The sequence below is a fragment of the Ursus arctos genome, unplaced genomic scaffold, assembly GCF_023065955.2.
Source record: "Ursus arctos isolate Adak ecotype North America unplaced genomic scaffold, UrsArc2.0 scaffold_8, whole genome shotgun sequence".
NCBI classification, from domain to species: domain Eukaryota; kingdom Metazoa; phylum Chordata; class Mammalia; order Carnivora; family Ursidae; genus Ursus; species Ursus arctos.
In genome coordinates this window covers 63,459,711-63,474,144 of record NW_026623100.1, presented here as the reverse complement: position 1 = coordinate 63,474,144, position 14,434 = coordinate 63,459,711, and the positions used below count along the sequence as shown (strand labels likewise).

Sequence of the window (14,434 nt, the reverse complement as noted above, 5' to 3'; positions counted from 1 at the left end):
CTAAACCTTCCGTGGCTGCTTCCCACTGCCAAGCTCCTATTGAATTCCTCCGCCCCGCGTCTGGTACCCTTTACCGTCTGAGTGCAGTTTACCTTTCTGGTGTCACCCCCCTACTCGTGCTGGTCCCCCACCTACAACGCCCTCCCCTGGCTGCAGCTGTGAAAATCCTGCCCTCAGAGGGGCTTCCCTGGCCCACCCACGACCTTCCACCCCACCCTGCCTCCTGGAACAACCCGGTATTTTATACCCGTCCAGTGTCACCTGTCCCATTCCACCTGGTGTTGGGCCTTCCTTACTCACTGCATTCTCTTGGAAGCTCCCTGAGGCCAGTCTCTCTGTATCTCCCATCCCCAGACACCCCCCCACACACATTAAAGGTGCTCACTGTGCTGTCGTTCCCTCGGAGTCTCTCGCTGTCTGTGCTCTCCTCCACGATCTGCATCTGCTCCCTCTCACAAGGCGAGGGGTCAGGGCCACTGGAAGACGCTGGGGAGATTCTTTCTTAATGGTGGTGTTGTCAGTCAGTTCCGACATTCGCACACAATTAAATTGCTATGAAGTCCTAGCAGGCCCTTCCCACCCCTCCTTACCTTGAAAAGCTTGGTTTATCATTTGGTATAAAGTGAATGGACTAGGGCGCCGGTGTGGGCATTCCTCCAATGTGGACTTCCCGCTCAGAACTGCCACAGGAAATAAGCCCACTCCCGAATCAAGGAAGCTTTGTCTAACCCTGGCTTTTCTTTCGAGATACCTCTTCTGGTTCTTATCCTCCACTCCGACTTCTCTCCGGGGGCCTCTTCCTCCAGCCCCCAAGTCCCTTTGTCCTCAGCCCTATTCCCTCCCTGATGGCCTCTCCCTCAGAGGATAGACCCACACCCTCAGCGTCAGCCACCTCTTCAAAGTTGTTGACCCCCAAACCTCCAAAACTCAAGTTCCTGTCTCCCAACAGCCTTCTGGGCATTGGTGCTTGCACCTGCGATAGCATCTCAGACTCAGATTCCTATTGCCCCAAAGTACCTCAGTCCGAAAACGAACCCCCTCTTCTCCTCCTGTACCGCCCTGTTCCACCAATGAAACTGCCCAGTGTGAGCGGGGCCTTCAAATCCCCACTCCCGTCCTCCAGTGCCCAGAGCCCTCTCAGAAGTGGGCACTCTCAGAATCCATTCTGGAGCCACCCTTTCCCCCTAGGTGCTTGTGTCCCCTCTGGCCTGGCTGCTGCCACCCATCACTCTTCTTCGGGCCACCTCCTCCAGCACTGGGCACAGACGCCCCTCTGCTCTGGCTGTCAGTCTGCTTGCTGGGTCCCAGCCTCGGGCATGGGTATGTCTGCCGGCTGAAGATCCTGTGTCCCGAGTGTTAGGTAAAGGTCTCTTCATATCACAGGTGCTCAATTCATGAAGACATATTGAATGACTGCCTGCCCTCCTCCATGTGCAAAGTTAGGTGTGAAGTACCAGGTGAACCCAGGACGCCTGTCCTCTTGGGATGGCTGAATATGGACCTACAAGATGCGGGAGAGCAGCCGGACACCACGGGAGAATTCCAGACTGGGTGCTGGAGGACTTCTAAGATAGAAGAGGCAGCCAGAGGCTGGGGCTTCAGAGGCATCCAGTAAAATGGTTAAGGAGAAAGAGTATGAGGTTAATGCAGAGAAGAGAAGGGGAACAGAGAGGAGAGTTCAGGAGGCAAAATGGCACAAGGCTAATAAAAGACAGTAAGTAGACCTGTTTGGGGAGGCCAGGATGGAGAAATGGGCTGCAGTCCAACCGCAGGGGCAGATAAATACCAGGCTGATAACAATAATTTAGCTAACTTTTATTGAGTACTTACTAGATACTAGGTGCTAATTTCTGTTTTGTTCGTGAATTATCTCATTCATTCCTTACAACCTTCTGAGGTGATTTCTGTGATGATACCCATTATAGAGATGAGGAAACAAAGGCAGAGAATATTACTTGCCAGGGTCACACAGTGATTAAGTGGTAGAGCAGGAGTTCAAACCCAGAGAGTTTGAGGCCAGATCTCACGCTCTTATCTGTTATCCTCAAAGGCCTCTCAGGATGATAAGACTTGGTCTTTATCCTGACTGAAGCATGGGGATATTAAAAATGGGCGAGCAGGAAGAGGAGAGAAAAAAGGGCGTCACAGACCCATCAGAGGTTTGGCGTATTCTTCTACGAGCACTCCAAGGATAGATTTGAAAAGGAAGACCAAAGTCTATGGAGTAAATTCAGAGGCAAAGGGCAAAACAATGGTGAGAAAGAGCCCTGGACTTCCAAGGAAAACCGGGTTTGAATTCTATCTCAGTACTGATTGAGGCAACTCGATCCTTTCTTGGGGACTCAGTTTTCCCATCTGTAAATTGGTAGAACTGGGGTCCCCTCCAGCTCTGAAGTTCCATGGTTTTATGAGGATTCTGCGACGTGAGAAGATAGCTGCCTGAATAAACACATGGCATAGGAGCAGCCAAACCCCAGCTCCGGCCCCACACCCTTTCCAGAGCCTTCCTGATACAGCCTCTAGCTCCCGTGCCCTTGTTTCACCACACATCGGGCACTTGGCATACACAGCCTCATAATATTGTGGCACTTTGAGGGTGTGCCCTCAACTAAACCCACAGCCCCTGGAGGCCAAAACGGTCTTGTCTTCTACCTCTCTGGGCTTCTCTCCAACATCTAGCTCCATACACGCTCACAAGAGATCTTTACTAAAGACACTGAATTCTGAATAACCTGCAGGGCGTGCAGGGCTAAGGTTACCTTGCCTGTATTTTTAGGTCTGTCGTTCACATCATACACCAGCTAACCAGGACATATTGCTGTGACAGAGTTCCAACCTGCACGAGCTTTGTACCCTTGCCGCAGTCATAGACCCCTTCCCTGGGTTCAAGGCTGAGCAATGTCACTTCTTGGCTGAGTGATTCTTGATCCCTTTAAGTAACCCTCAACTGTAAAATCCAACTAGTAATGCCTACTCTTAATGGGGTGAGAATTAATAAGACAATATGTGTAAATGTATTTTGTGTTTTATGAAATGCTATCTAAATATAAGGCAATGTAGGGGCACCTGGGTGGCTCGGGCGTTAAGCGTCTGCCTTCGGCTCAGGTCATGATCCCAGGGTCCTGGGATCGAGGCCTGCGTCGGGCTCCGGGCTCAGCAGGAAGCCTGCTTCTCCCTCTCCCACTCCCCCTACTTGTGTTCCCTCTCTCGCTGCCTCTCTGTCAAATAAATAAATAAATAATCTAAATAAATAAACAAATAGAAGGTAATGTAAACTCTGCAAGGCACTGAACCAGGTTCAAGTTCTGACTCCCAAGTTGTCTGACTTTGGGCTAGCCATTTACTCTCTAGTCTCTTCCATCCTCATATGCATGATCTTCCTGTAAAATTTCTGTGGTCCAACTTGACATGCTTTCCCACTCCTCCCCACTCCGAGGCTCTGAGGATCAATTTCCTTCTCAGCCTTCAAAGCCTGGCTTAAGAATCCTGATGCCTACCCAAGGCAGAATGGATTCTTTCTTTTTCTGAGTCATCAGTTTAGACGATTCACACCGTTCCTGCAATTGGCTTCTTCCTGATTATATATCTATCTTCTCCTCCAGGCCAAGGGTCAGCAATGTTTTTCTATAAAGGTTCAGATAATAACAATTTGGGGGGTGTCTGGGTGGCTCAGTCTGTTGAGCGGACGACTCTTGGTTTTGGCTCAGGTCCTGATTTCAGGGTCGTGAGATCGAGCCCTTCACTGGGCTCCATACTCAGTGCTGAGTCAGCTTGGGATTCTCTCTCTCTCCCTTTCCCTCAGCCCCTCCCCCCCCACTCATGCACATGCACTCTCTCTCTAATAAATAAACATTTTTAAAAATAACTATTTTGGGCTCTGTGGGTCATCTGGTCTCTGTTGCAACTACTTGATTCTGCTTTTGTAGCATGAAAGCAGTCATAGACAATATGAAACTCAATGGACATGGCTGCGTTCTAATAAAACTTTATTTACAAAAACAGACACTAGGCCAGAATTGACCCACAGGCCATAGTTTGCCCATCCCTGCTCTACACTGTCAGCTTCCTAAAATACTGACAAGATCCTATTTATCCCTGGCCTTCACTTGTGGCCTTGAGGCCAAGCTCAGAGTCCAGCCCCAAGAGGTCCCAAATAATTAACAAACTAATAAATAGCAGTTATAATAACAGTATCCTTTGATTGAAGTCCTATTAGATGCAAAATACTCAGAACTCTATAAGGTGGGTATTTATCATTCTGTTTCACAGATGAAGAAAATGAGGGATTAAGTAGTTCGTCTGCATAGCTGGTAAGTAGGAGAGCAGAGATTCACACCCAGGTCTGTGCAAAGCAAAACCCCCATGCTATACTATGTGCACTTGAAAACATTAATTGGATTGAATTTGAGTGGTATGGTTGAATTAGGTATCTTCTAGCTCTTCCCGCAAAGCCAGCAAAAGGATCTTCAAGTCCTAACGTGGCTTCCCGTGCAGTCACAAGCTACCTCACCTGGGAGCGGGGAAGCGCATGGAGCTCATTTGTCTCCTCCTCACTTGCCCGGAGCCAGACCTCAGGTCTGGTCTGGCACACACAGCTTGGCAGCAGGCATCCTGAGACTGCTCTGAACATGAGCAAAGCCTGCCCAGGGCCGGGGGGAGGGGGGCTGGGGAGGGAAGGGGGCTTGCCCCTTTTGTGCACCTGGCTCCCCGTGCACTCTCTCTCAGGAGCCAGAGTAGGAAACACTGTGAGTGACCTCCAGGCTGCTGGCTTGGGGTCACCATTCCAGACTTTTCCAGAGCCAAAAGGAATTTATAGGAGGAAGAAGAGCAGACGGTGGGGTCAAGGGCCAGATCTGAGCTCAGTTACCAACTTGCCTTTCTCCAACCCTGTCTCAAATCACAGTTGGATCCCAGGCCTTAAAAGAACAAAGACAATGGGGTGCCTGGGTGGCTCAGTCGGCTGAGCATCTGACTCTTGGTTTCAGCTCAGGTCATGGTCTCATGGGTTGTGAGACTGAGCCCCGCGTTGGGCTCTTCTCTCTCCCTCTCTTTCTCTCTCTCTCCCAAATGAATAAATAAATCTTTTTTTTTTTAAAGGACAAAAATAGAAACCAAGGAAGCAAGCTTAGGGAACAGGGCTGAGAGTAAGGACCATCCCTTATAGGGAAACCACCTCCCCCACATGTGCTAGGAGCAGGGAATGGTATGAAGAGTCCAGACTGAAAGTAGGTACTAGATGGTGAGGGCTTGGAAGGATTCAACAGAATTTCATTACTGCCTGTCTAGGAGCCACTAAAGCATTTGGCTCAAGCAACTGAGATTGTGATTTTGGAAAAGTCCCCTGAAGCAGTGGTCAGGAAGCCTGGAGGCCAGGAGGCCGGTCGGGAGGCTGTTGTCATAGGGAGGCTGTTGTCACATGTCATAGCCCTGAAGCAAGGTGACAGCAGTGGGAATGGAGACAGAGGTCCAAGGATCTTTGCCAGTACCACCCACACACTCTCCACCTGTTCTTCCCCTGCCCCTATTCTTTCATTCATTCAACAAACATCAGTTGAGCCCTACGACATAAGACACTGCTGAACAAATACACCTGTTCCTCTCTCTCTTCCCCCATCTTGCCCTTTCCTTTCCTGCCTTCTCCACACCCCTCTTTCCTTCACCAACTCCTTGCTTCCCTGACATCCCCCTTTATGACACTTTTCCAAAGGGAACTCAGGAGCTGAGGCCCCACCCCCATCTTCTCCCCAGGGGCAGGGTGCTGGGGACAGGGCTCCCACAGAGTCGCTGAAGTCCAAGGGCCTGTTACCTATACAGAACTTACACAGAGGGCCCTCAGAGCTCGAACTCTGCAGCAATGTGGTCTGGCCGGCTCAATTCTGCCCATCTGTTTTAAACAGATACAGCATACAACCTTACCCCCATAATCAACTAGAAAAAGACAAAAATAAATACACCGCCTCCTCCAACGCACTATCGGTAACCTTACCCCCTAGGGTGGTCACTAAACAAAACTGGTGTATCAGGGTCCAAGCAAGAGAAACCACTGTGAACATCTACAAGGGGTGCGGCGCAGGGAGTTAGTCACATGAATGACAGGAGCTGAGGCTCTGCCACAGGGCGATGACGCATCCTCCAGCAGCTGGAAGTGACTGTCATCCCTGAGGACCAGAGGGACAAAAAGATGGAGTGCCAGTGTTACCTGAGCCCAGGGGCCAGGGCCACCTTCCCAAAGGCAGAATAGGAGCAGGCCTATCCAGCAAGAACCAGAGACTCAAAAGGTCACTGCAAGAAATGCCACGAGGCTGAGAGATACCGTCACTTCCCCTCCTCTCGCCCTCCAGTTTTCCACCAACATGTCCAGTGGCCAAGCCCAGCCAATAGCCACTGACACGAAGCCTCTGTGGTCAGGCTCCTGGTGACTCAGAGCAAAGTGAGAGACAGGCAAGGAATGGATCCAGGAGCAAACAGGCTGGTTTGGCTTTTCAGTTCCTCCTACCATGTACCTCAGCCAGGCCTCCAGAAGCCCACTTTGCTTCGCCTTTGATCCGCAGGGTTGGAGCCTGGGAATCAAAGAGAAGTCGCCTGGTGGCTTTTTCATCCTAGTGGCCAGATGCCACCCTGGGCTTCATTCCTCCACCCCCTTGGATGGTGCTTCTGGATTCTCAGTCATTTGTTTCCAACATACTGTCCTTCCTCCCACCGTCCTTCCCTCCTTCCTTCTCTCCATCTTCCCCTGCATCCTTCCTTCCTTCCTCACTCACTCATCCGATCACGTATAGATAACTGGCTATGTGTCAGGCCCTGGCCTGGGCACTGGGGACATGTTGGTGGATGGGAAATACTCCCCACCATCCAGGAGCTCACAGGCTAGTGACAATTCCGCAAAAAAAGACATTTTTAGTGCAGGTCCGTATGTAACCCGTGAAAGTAGAGGAAGAGATGGTTAGTGTTGCCTGGGGGTGGTCAGGAAAGGCTCACAGAGGAGCCTATGTTTAAGCTGAATCTTGAACATCTCACAGCTAAGAAAGCCCACATAAGGCTTTCCAGGCAGAGGGAACAGCATATGCAAAGACATGGAGGCAAGAAAAAGAATTATAATCTAGTGGGGCAGAGAGGGTGTGACAGTGAGGGGATGTGGTGACATCGAATGGATAGACAGGGCCGGCTGCTGGAGCGCCATGCGAGAATATTTCTCCTGGGAGCTATGGAACGCTTTTAAGTAAGAGAGGAAGCTTGTCAGAACTGAGTTTTAGAAAGATCAATCTGGCTGTAGTGTGGAGAAAGGACTGGGGTGAGATGTGAGGTTGGAAGTCCAGGGAGAAAGCTGGAGACCACGTGCAGGAGACCACGCACGCAACAAAGAAGAAAGAAAGAAAGAAAGAAAGAAAGAAAGAAAGAAAGAAAGAAAGAGAAAGAGTGAAATCAGCATCCCTAGGAGGAATTCACATGGACCTTGCTATAGTCAAGGTTTTGATGATTTGAAAAAAAGAACCAAGGAAGGAAGGAAGAGGGAGGGAGGAAAAGAGAGGAGAGGGGAGAAGAGAGGAAGAGAAAAGAAAAGAGAAAACCTGCTCCAAGAAAGTCAAGCTGTTTTTCAGTAAATCAGTTGTCAGGGGCTCAGGTTGCTAAGCTACAGGGAAAGTGGAACAGCCCGCACTAAAAGGAGCCTTGGGGGACGTGGGTGTGATCAGGCAGGTCGCTCCCTCCTCCCGCTCAGAACGCGGAGCCTTTGCCCGCCCTGCCTGGCCTCTGCGGGGAAGGCGAGCAGGCGCGCTGCTCCACCTCCAGGAAGGCCCCGGGGGTCCCAGGGCAGCAGCGACGCCAGGAGGGAAGCCTCAGGGCCTCGGCCACTTCTGAGGCGGAGCTGGGAGGGCACCTTTCGTTAGTCACGGCGGCGGCAGCGCGCAGGGCGCCAGTGCCCGCGCTCGGAGGCCAGGAAGCTGGAAGCATCGCGCTGTTTCGCGGTGCAGTGCGCAGAGCTCCAATCACTCTTTCACCTGTCCTAAGGGCGTGGCTTCTGGGCTTTCGGGATCTCTCCTCTTCCAGGTTTGCCCCCTGTAATCGAAGTGGCTTTTTTTTTTTTAACTCCATCATCCAATGACTTGACGACCACCACCTGTAACTTCTTAAACAAATTCTGAGCCGGGGCCAGGGGTGGAGTGGAGAGAGCTGCATGGGAACAAGAAGGGCAGCAATGAGGGCTCAGTTTACTTTGCAAGGCCTTGGATTGACGGCTTTGCCCCTGGAATTCAACCTTGAAGCCACCTGCCTTATTGGGTCTGGGGGCAGCGTGTGACCAGGAGCTCCAGGGGCGCAGCCCTTGGACTCTGCTTCCCTGGGCCAGGCGCAGCATGTGCCAGCTCTGGGCCCCTTTATAATAACAACTGCCTGGAGGCAGAGTACTCTGAAAGGTCAATCACATCCACCTCCCTCCTCTACTCTGGCATACAGACTCCCTAGAGCCTCTGATGGCGGTAGAGGAGGGGTGGCGGGAAGGTGGTGCTCCTGGAGGTAAAGGTTTAGGGAGCTGAGGCCAGTGGAAGGGTGGGGATTGTGATGGATGATGGCATCAAGACCTGATGCAAGAGACAAAGCCTAACAGGAGAGGTAAACTGAGTCACAAGGTCTGCAGCTGACAGCATGGAGGAAATAGGCTGGAGATAGTCACCACTGGGGGAAATGACATGGGCAGGGAGCACCTGGAAGAAGAAATGGATCCCTGAGGGCGTTACCCACTGAGCTGCCACTTGAGCAAAGCCTGTGAGGGGCACAAAGCTGGCACAAGGCCGCCACTTCCTCGGTCCTCACAGATCTCCTTATCTCCAGTCCCAGGGGTTTATCTGTGCCTTTCTTACTGAACTTTTGCACTTACTCCCCAGGGGCCTTCTGCAACGTAACCTCCGTGTGCGTCGGTGTCCTCACCTGCAAAATGGGGACCGAGGTAATCCCCATCTCACGGAGCATGGGAAGGGTTAAAGCAGTTACTATACGGATCCTGCTTCCAACAGTGGCTGGCACATAGTAATTACTCAGTGTGTGGACTGCAACGCTTTTCATCACCACCTGCATTTATTTTCAGTGTGAGATGAATGGGGCGCTAAAAATCTAAGAGGCAGGAGCTCGCAGCCCATTCAACAACTAGGGAAAATAAGGCAGAGGTCAAGTGCTCGCTAAGGCCACGCAACAAGTGAGTGTTGGAGCCAAGGGCAAACTCAGACGAGCTGGCTCTGCAGCTCGGCTTCCTTGCACCGTGTCCCCTCATGTCTCTTGGTTCCTCACATCCTTGTTAGTGACCTTTGCGGGAAGCAGTGGGGAGAAGCAGCCTGGCGGGGAGAGCACGGCCATGGAGAGAGAACACCGGGATCCAGGGTCCTACCCTACCTGGGTGACCTGGGACACATTACTTCTCCTCTCTGGACCTCGGCTTCCCCAGGTAAAATGGATGACAGTACTATCTCTGAGGGGTGTTGTCAGGAGGGTCAAGCTATCGTGGCGAACACAGCAACACAGAGCATTTTCTGTGTCTTGTCAAAGATAATCAAGACATGTTAGATGGTTCCAAATCTTCTTCCCACCACATGTGGATCTCTCGTTGCTTTTTCTGGGTCCCTGTCTTCACCCTCTGCCCCCTTGTGACCTCAAGTTCTGAAATACCTTTCTGTCCTTGACTCACTCACTCTGCTTTTATTTTCTTTCTCTTGCAGTTTCCAACTACTTCAGAGGTTCTAATCTTTGTTTGCAGTTAGTAAGTAGATGTGGGCTGATACCCAGGCCCTTAACTGCCTCCTTCGAAGGACCAACCCCAAGCAAAATGCAGGATTGGGTAGAGCTGGTCTTCGACTTCAGTTTTGTCCACTCGACCCACTGCAGACTTCCTCCTCCCAGCCCCTGGCATGAGGTCCTTGGCTCTTCTCTCCTAACTTAACCTGATGTCTGGACCGAATCTGAAATTCCTTCCCACTCAGGTGAAAGTAACAGATAAGCACTAATACCTCCCACAGAGCATTAATATATTCGGGAGGGTCAGAACCCTCTGCCCAAGCACTGAACTTCTCCCTGCAGAAGTTCACCTCTTGTGCATCTCCAAAGAGAAGATGTTTGATTCCAAGCACAGGGCCTTCCCCTCCCATGCAGGCCACTGGGGCCCACCTACACATCGGCCGGGCCCTGGCGATGTCTCTGGAATGTTTCCTCACTTTGAGGGCAGTATTGCAGTCATACTTGTCATGTCTATGACATCTCTTATCTTTGGATCTGAAAGAGTTCTCGGAATGTTAATTAATGCAAGACAGAGTCTAAAAAAGCAGACTTGCAGACGGCAACCTCAGCTACAACTGCGGTTCCTTTTATACTTACAAGCCTCCATTAAGAAAGAAATTCAAGGTTTTCGAAAACCCATGTCAGTCCTCCTTCCAGCAAAGAGATAACAGGCCCCCGAGTGTTTTGGACTACAGTTTGAGTTATGTTCCCAGCTGATTTCTAAAAATCATTTTGTTATTATGACTCCTTTCGTGTGAGGGCACCTACGTCCATCTGTGGGTTCAAGTTCCAGCTCCCAATCTCAACTGTATGACCTTCGGCAAGTCTTGTGGGCTTCCTGCCTCGATTTCCTTCTCTATAAAAGGAGATAATAGACCTCCTCTCTGGAGATTGTTGTAAGCCTTGGGTCAGATAATATCTACAAAGTACCTACCTAGGTGCCTGGTACTTAGAGGCACCCAGTAAAAGTCAGTTCCCTTCCCCCTCCCTCCCCACATTCCCACTCCATTGCCACATTGGCTGCAGGAAAATAAACAAAAAGATACATTCAGAACCATGTGTTCTAAAAAAGAAGTGCAGTTTGATTATTAAAAACCTCTTGGGGCGCCTGGGTAGTGCAGTCGTTAGGCGTCTGCCTTCGGCTCAGGGCGTGATCCTGGCGTTCCAGAATCGAGTCCCACATCGGGCTCCTCTGCTGGGAGCCTGCTTCTTCCTCTCCCACTCCCCCTGCTTGTGTTCCCTCTCTCGCTGGCTCTCTCTCTCTGTCAAATAAATAAATAAATAAATCTTAAAAAAAAAAAAAACCCTCAGACACACACTCCTTTTGTTGAAAGACTTCAAATGTTCACCTTCACCCTTTCTTGGCCTTTGCTAAGAAAGAGAAGAGGGAGGGGCGCCTGGGTGGCACAGCTAGTTAAGCCTCTGACTCTTGCTTGTGGCTCAGGGCATGATCTCAGAGCCCTGATCTCAGGGTGGTGAGATCGAGACCCGCATTGGGCTCCATGCTTAGTGTGGAGCGTCTGCTTGGGATTCTCTCTCTCTCTCTCTCTTTCTCTCTCCCTCTGCCCCTCCCTCCTGCTCTCTCTCTCTCTCTCTCTCAAATAAATAAATCTTTTTTAAAAAGAGAGAGAGAAAAAAGAGTAAAGCATGAACAGAAGAGAAAGCTGGGGAGAGCTGAATGTGCTGGTCATTGTGGTAGACACCGCCAAAATAAACAGATTGCCTTGAACAAAGAGATCACTTACTGTCTACACAGCAAAGCTATTAACATGAGCTACACTGTAATACATAAGGTAGAAACAGCCAAGTGTTCCCTCCTTGGGAAGCACTGTGACAATTAAACTGTCCTTTTGGCGCAGTTGGCCTTCATCTCAAGATCACAACACAGAAATCTTGTTTAGTTCGTTTTGACCTTCTTTAACCTGCTCTGGCTGCTCCAGCATCCTGGGTCCAGGTAGGTGGGGCAGGCCCATAACTGCACATTACTACCACCCTTTTGATTCGGGGTCGGAAATCAGGAGAGCAAGAGCAGTGACTTAATCCAAAGACCGAACGTGAAGCTACATTCAGGAGGCGAAGCAGGAAGTTAGGAGACCAGGCCAGAAAACAGACTCACAAACTGTGGATGGGTCCACGATGGGGTGCTGGCTGGAGAGAGCAGTCAGCGTCATCTGATCCGGAAGTGCCAGGCAGGGCCAGGCACACAGCGGGAGCCCAGGGCCAACCCTGGGAAGGGAAAGGAGCCGATGGAAGAGGGGCAGGGACCAGGAAGTAGCAGAAGCTGAAAACAAGTAGAGCAACAGGTTAAGGTCAGAACTGCACACTTACAACCCCACTGCCAAATTAAGCCACAGCAAGAACAGAGGCCATGACTCGGGCCCACGGCCAGTGCACTCCTACCGGGCTGGGAACGCTGCAAGAGCAGGGATCCCGCCTGCCTGGTTCACGGCCTGCAGCTCAGAGCCTTTGGCAGGCACCCAGTAAGGGCTACATAAACGCTCCTTGTCCTTGCCATTGCCAGCCCTGGCAGAAGCTCCTGGATGAACAAGGTGAGAGAGCTCAGAGATGCAGTAAACTGAGGCCACAGCATCTGAAAGCGGCCCCTTCTCCAGGAGCGCCTCTCCCGGTCGCCAGGGACTGGTGCTCAACACCTGTAGTTGGACAGGCCTCGGACCTTGCCTCTGGGCTGCCCTGTGTTTTCCATGTACTTGCTTTGTTTCCTGCGGTTGTCATACGAATTTCGACATATTTGGAGGCTTAAACAGTTGAAATTTGTTCTCTCCCAGCTCTGGGGGCCAGAAGTCCGAAATCAGTCTCCCCGGGCTGAAGTCAAGGTGTTGGCTGCAGGGGCTCTAGGGGAGAACCCTTCCTTGCCTCTTCCGGCTTCTGTTGCCTCTTGACATTCGCTCCTTTGTGGCTGCATCGCTCCAATCTTTACCTCTGGCTTCACATGACACTCTCTCTCTCTCTCTCTGAAATCTCCCTCTGCTGCTCTCTTACAGGGACACCACAGTGGCATTTAGGGCCCACCTGCAGAATCCAGGATAATCTCTCCATCACCAGATCCTTAATTGAATCACACCTGCAAAGACCCTTATTTTTCCTTAGAAGGTGACATTAAGTTCTCGGGATTAGGACCTGATATCTCTGTGGAGCCATTATTCTGCCTTCACAGAGTCTAAAGCACCCGTGGCTGGGTGAGGATTCCAGCTGGCCTTCCCCTGGAGTGATGGAGCAGGGACTGCAGCATGATGAGGAGGGGAGGGGAGCTGTCACCAGGGCAGAGGCAAGACAAAACAGGGCAGAGCAGGGACCTGGAAGAGGCTGGCGGGGATCGCATGGCCCCGGGCAGGCTGACGTCAGTGAAGCCATGGGGCAGAGTGGAGCTCAGCACCAGCATCTGGGCAGGGGCATGTTCATAGCCTCCAGGAAAAGGCATGAGTCATTTGGACTCCCGGCCAAGGGAAGGAGGAGGCCAAGGCCTGCCTGATGGCACTGGTGGGTTCAGAGCCATGGTGGATGGGCCGAGGGCCCTTGTCCAACCTCCCTCAACTGGGGCCAGCTGGGCCAGACTGATGAGGACACAGTCCTGCCCTTGACGAGCTCACATCCTGGTGGGGGAAGCAGGCATATTAGAAGTGCCCTATTAGTAACGCACACATATCTATATGGGTCTGAGGGAATGTATGTAAAAAGAACAGTTATTCTACTTGGGGCCAAAGAGTGGTAGACCTAGAAATGTTTGAAGAGATGAAACATTTAAGATGGGTCTTAGAGTTCCAGAAGGAGTCTTCTAGGCAGAGGTGGACAAAGTCCAGTGGGGGATAAGGAGGCACACGGCAGTTGGGGAAACCAGTCATGACTTTGCATGTTTCCTGATTTCACCTTACTATTAGACAAGTGGCTCTTCCTCACATCTGAACAGGCAATCGAGCATCTCCAGGGTTTTAAAATCACCGTGGAGCTGCAATATAAAACAGAACTCTGAAATTGGAGTGAGAAGGCATAAGTTCAAATCGTGGTTTTGCCATTGACTCATCCAGTGACCTTGGGCAAACCACAAACGCCCTCTGAGGCCCATTGCATTATCTGTAAGATGAGGGCAGTAACATCTTCCTCAGGGGATCATTTCAGGATTAAGTAAAATAACACAAGGGAAATAGTCTGAAAATCCAATAAATGTTGGTTTCCTTCCCTCCTGAGAGGTAAGGCAGTTAAGCCCAACAGACCATCACGGGGGCAAACGTTCTTCCTGGTTGGCCTGGAACAATGGGGTTACTTAATACCTTTATGGACATTGAAGACATCCCACCTTACCATAAACTCGGACTTGTTTTCTCAATGGTACGTTCTTCCTTGATCTTGCCTTTACCCATGCTCACAGGAAACCACTGGGGAGGATTCTGCTTGGTCCTTTCACACATTCGTCCCTCTCACCCCTAAAAAGAAGGGTGTCTCTCTGTCATGGTGGCATTAATAAATAAACACACACACTCTTGACCTCAAGGATCAACGATCACACTCCGTCACCCTGACTTTCTGGAAGCAGGGCCAGTGCCCTCCACCGTGGCCCCCTTGACCACCTCCATCATGCTTCTGACAGCCCAGTTCCAAGAGCAACGCCATGAAAAGATCTGCAGGAGCTTCCTCAGGGGGGTAGCTAAGAGCATGGGAT

The 14,434-nt window shown here is 50.9% G+C and overlaps 1 long non-coding RNA gene across 2 annotated transcripts in view; it reads right to left on the bottom strand.

Annotated features, from left to right (window-relative positions):
* Positions 1-1,794: 1,794 nt before the first annotated feature.
* Positions 1,795-14,434, bottom strand: part of LOC123000355 (uncharacterized) — a 36,652-nt gene continuing 24,012 nt past the window's right edge. The window contains exons 7-8 of one of the 2 annotated variants that reach the window (XR_006408310.3): positions 11,876-12,040; positions 1,795-8,169 (exon numbers count right to left, since the gene is read on the bottom strand). This is a non-coding gene — a long non-coding RNA (uncharacterized LOC123000355). Of the gene's footprint in view, positions 8,170-10,839; positions 11,022-11,875; positions 12,041-14,434 lie in introns of those variants that run through there. The other variant, XR_008958299.1, reaches the window with a different exon arrangement.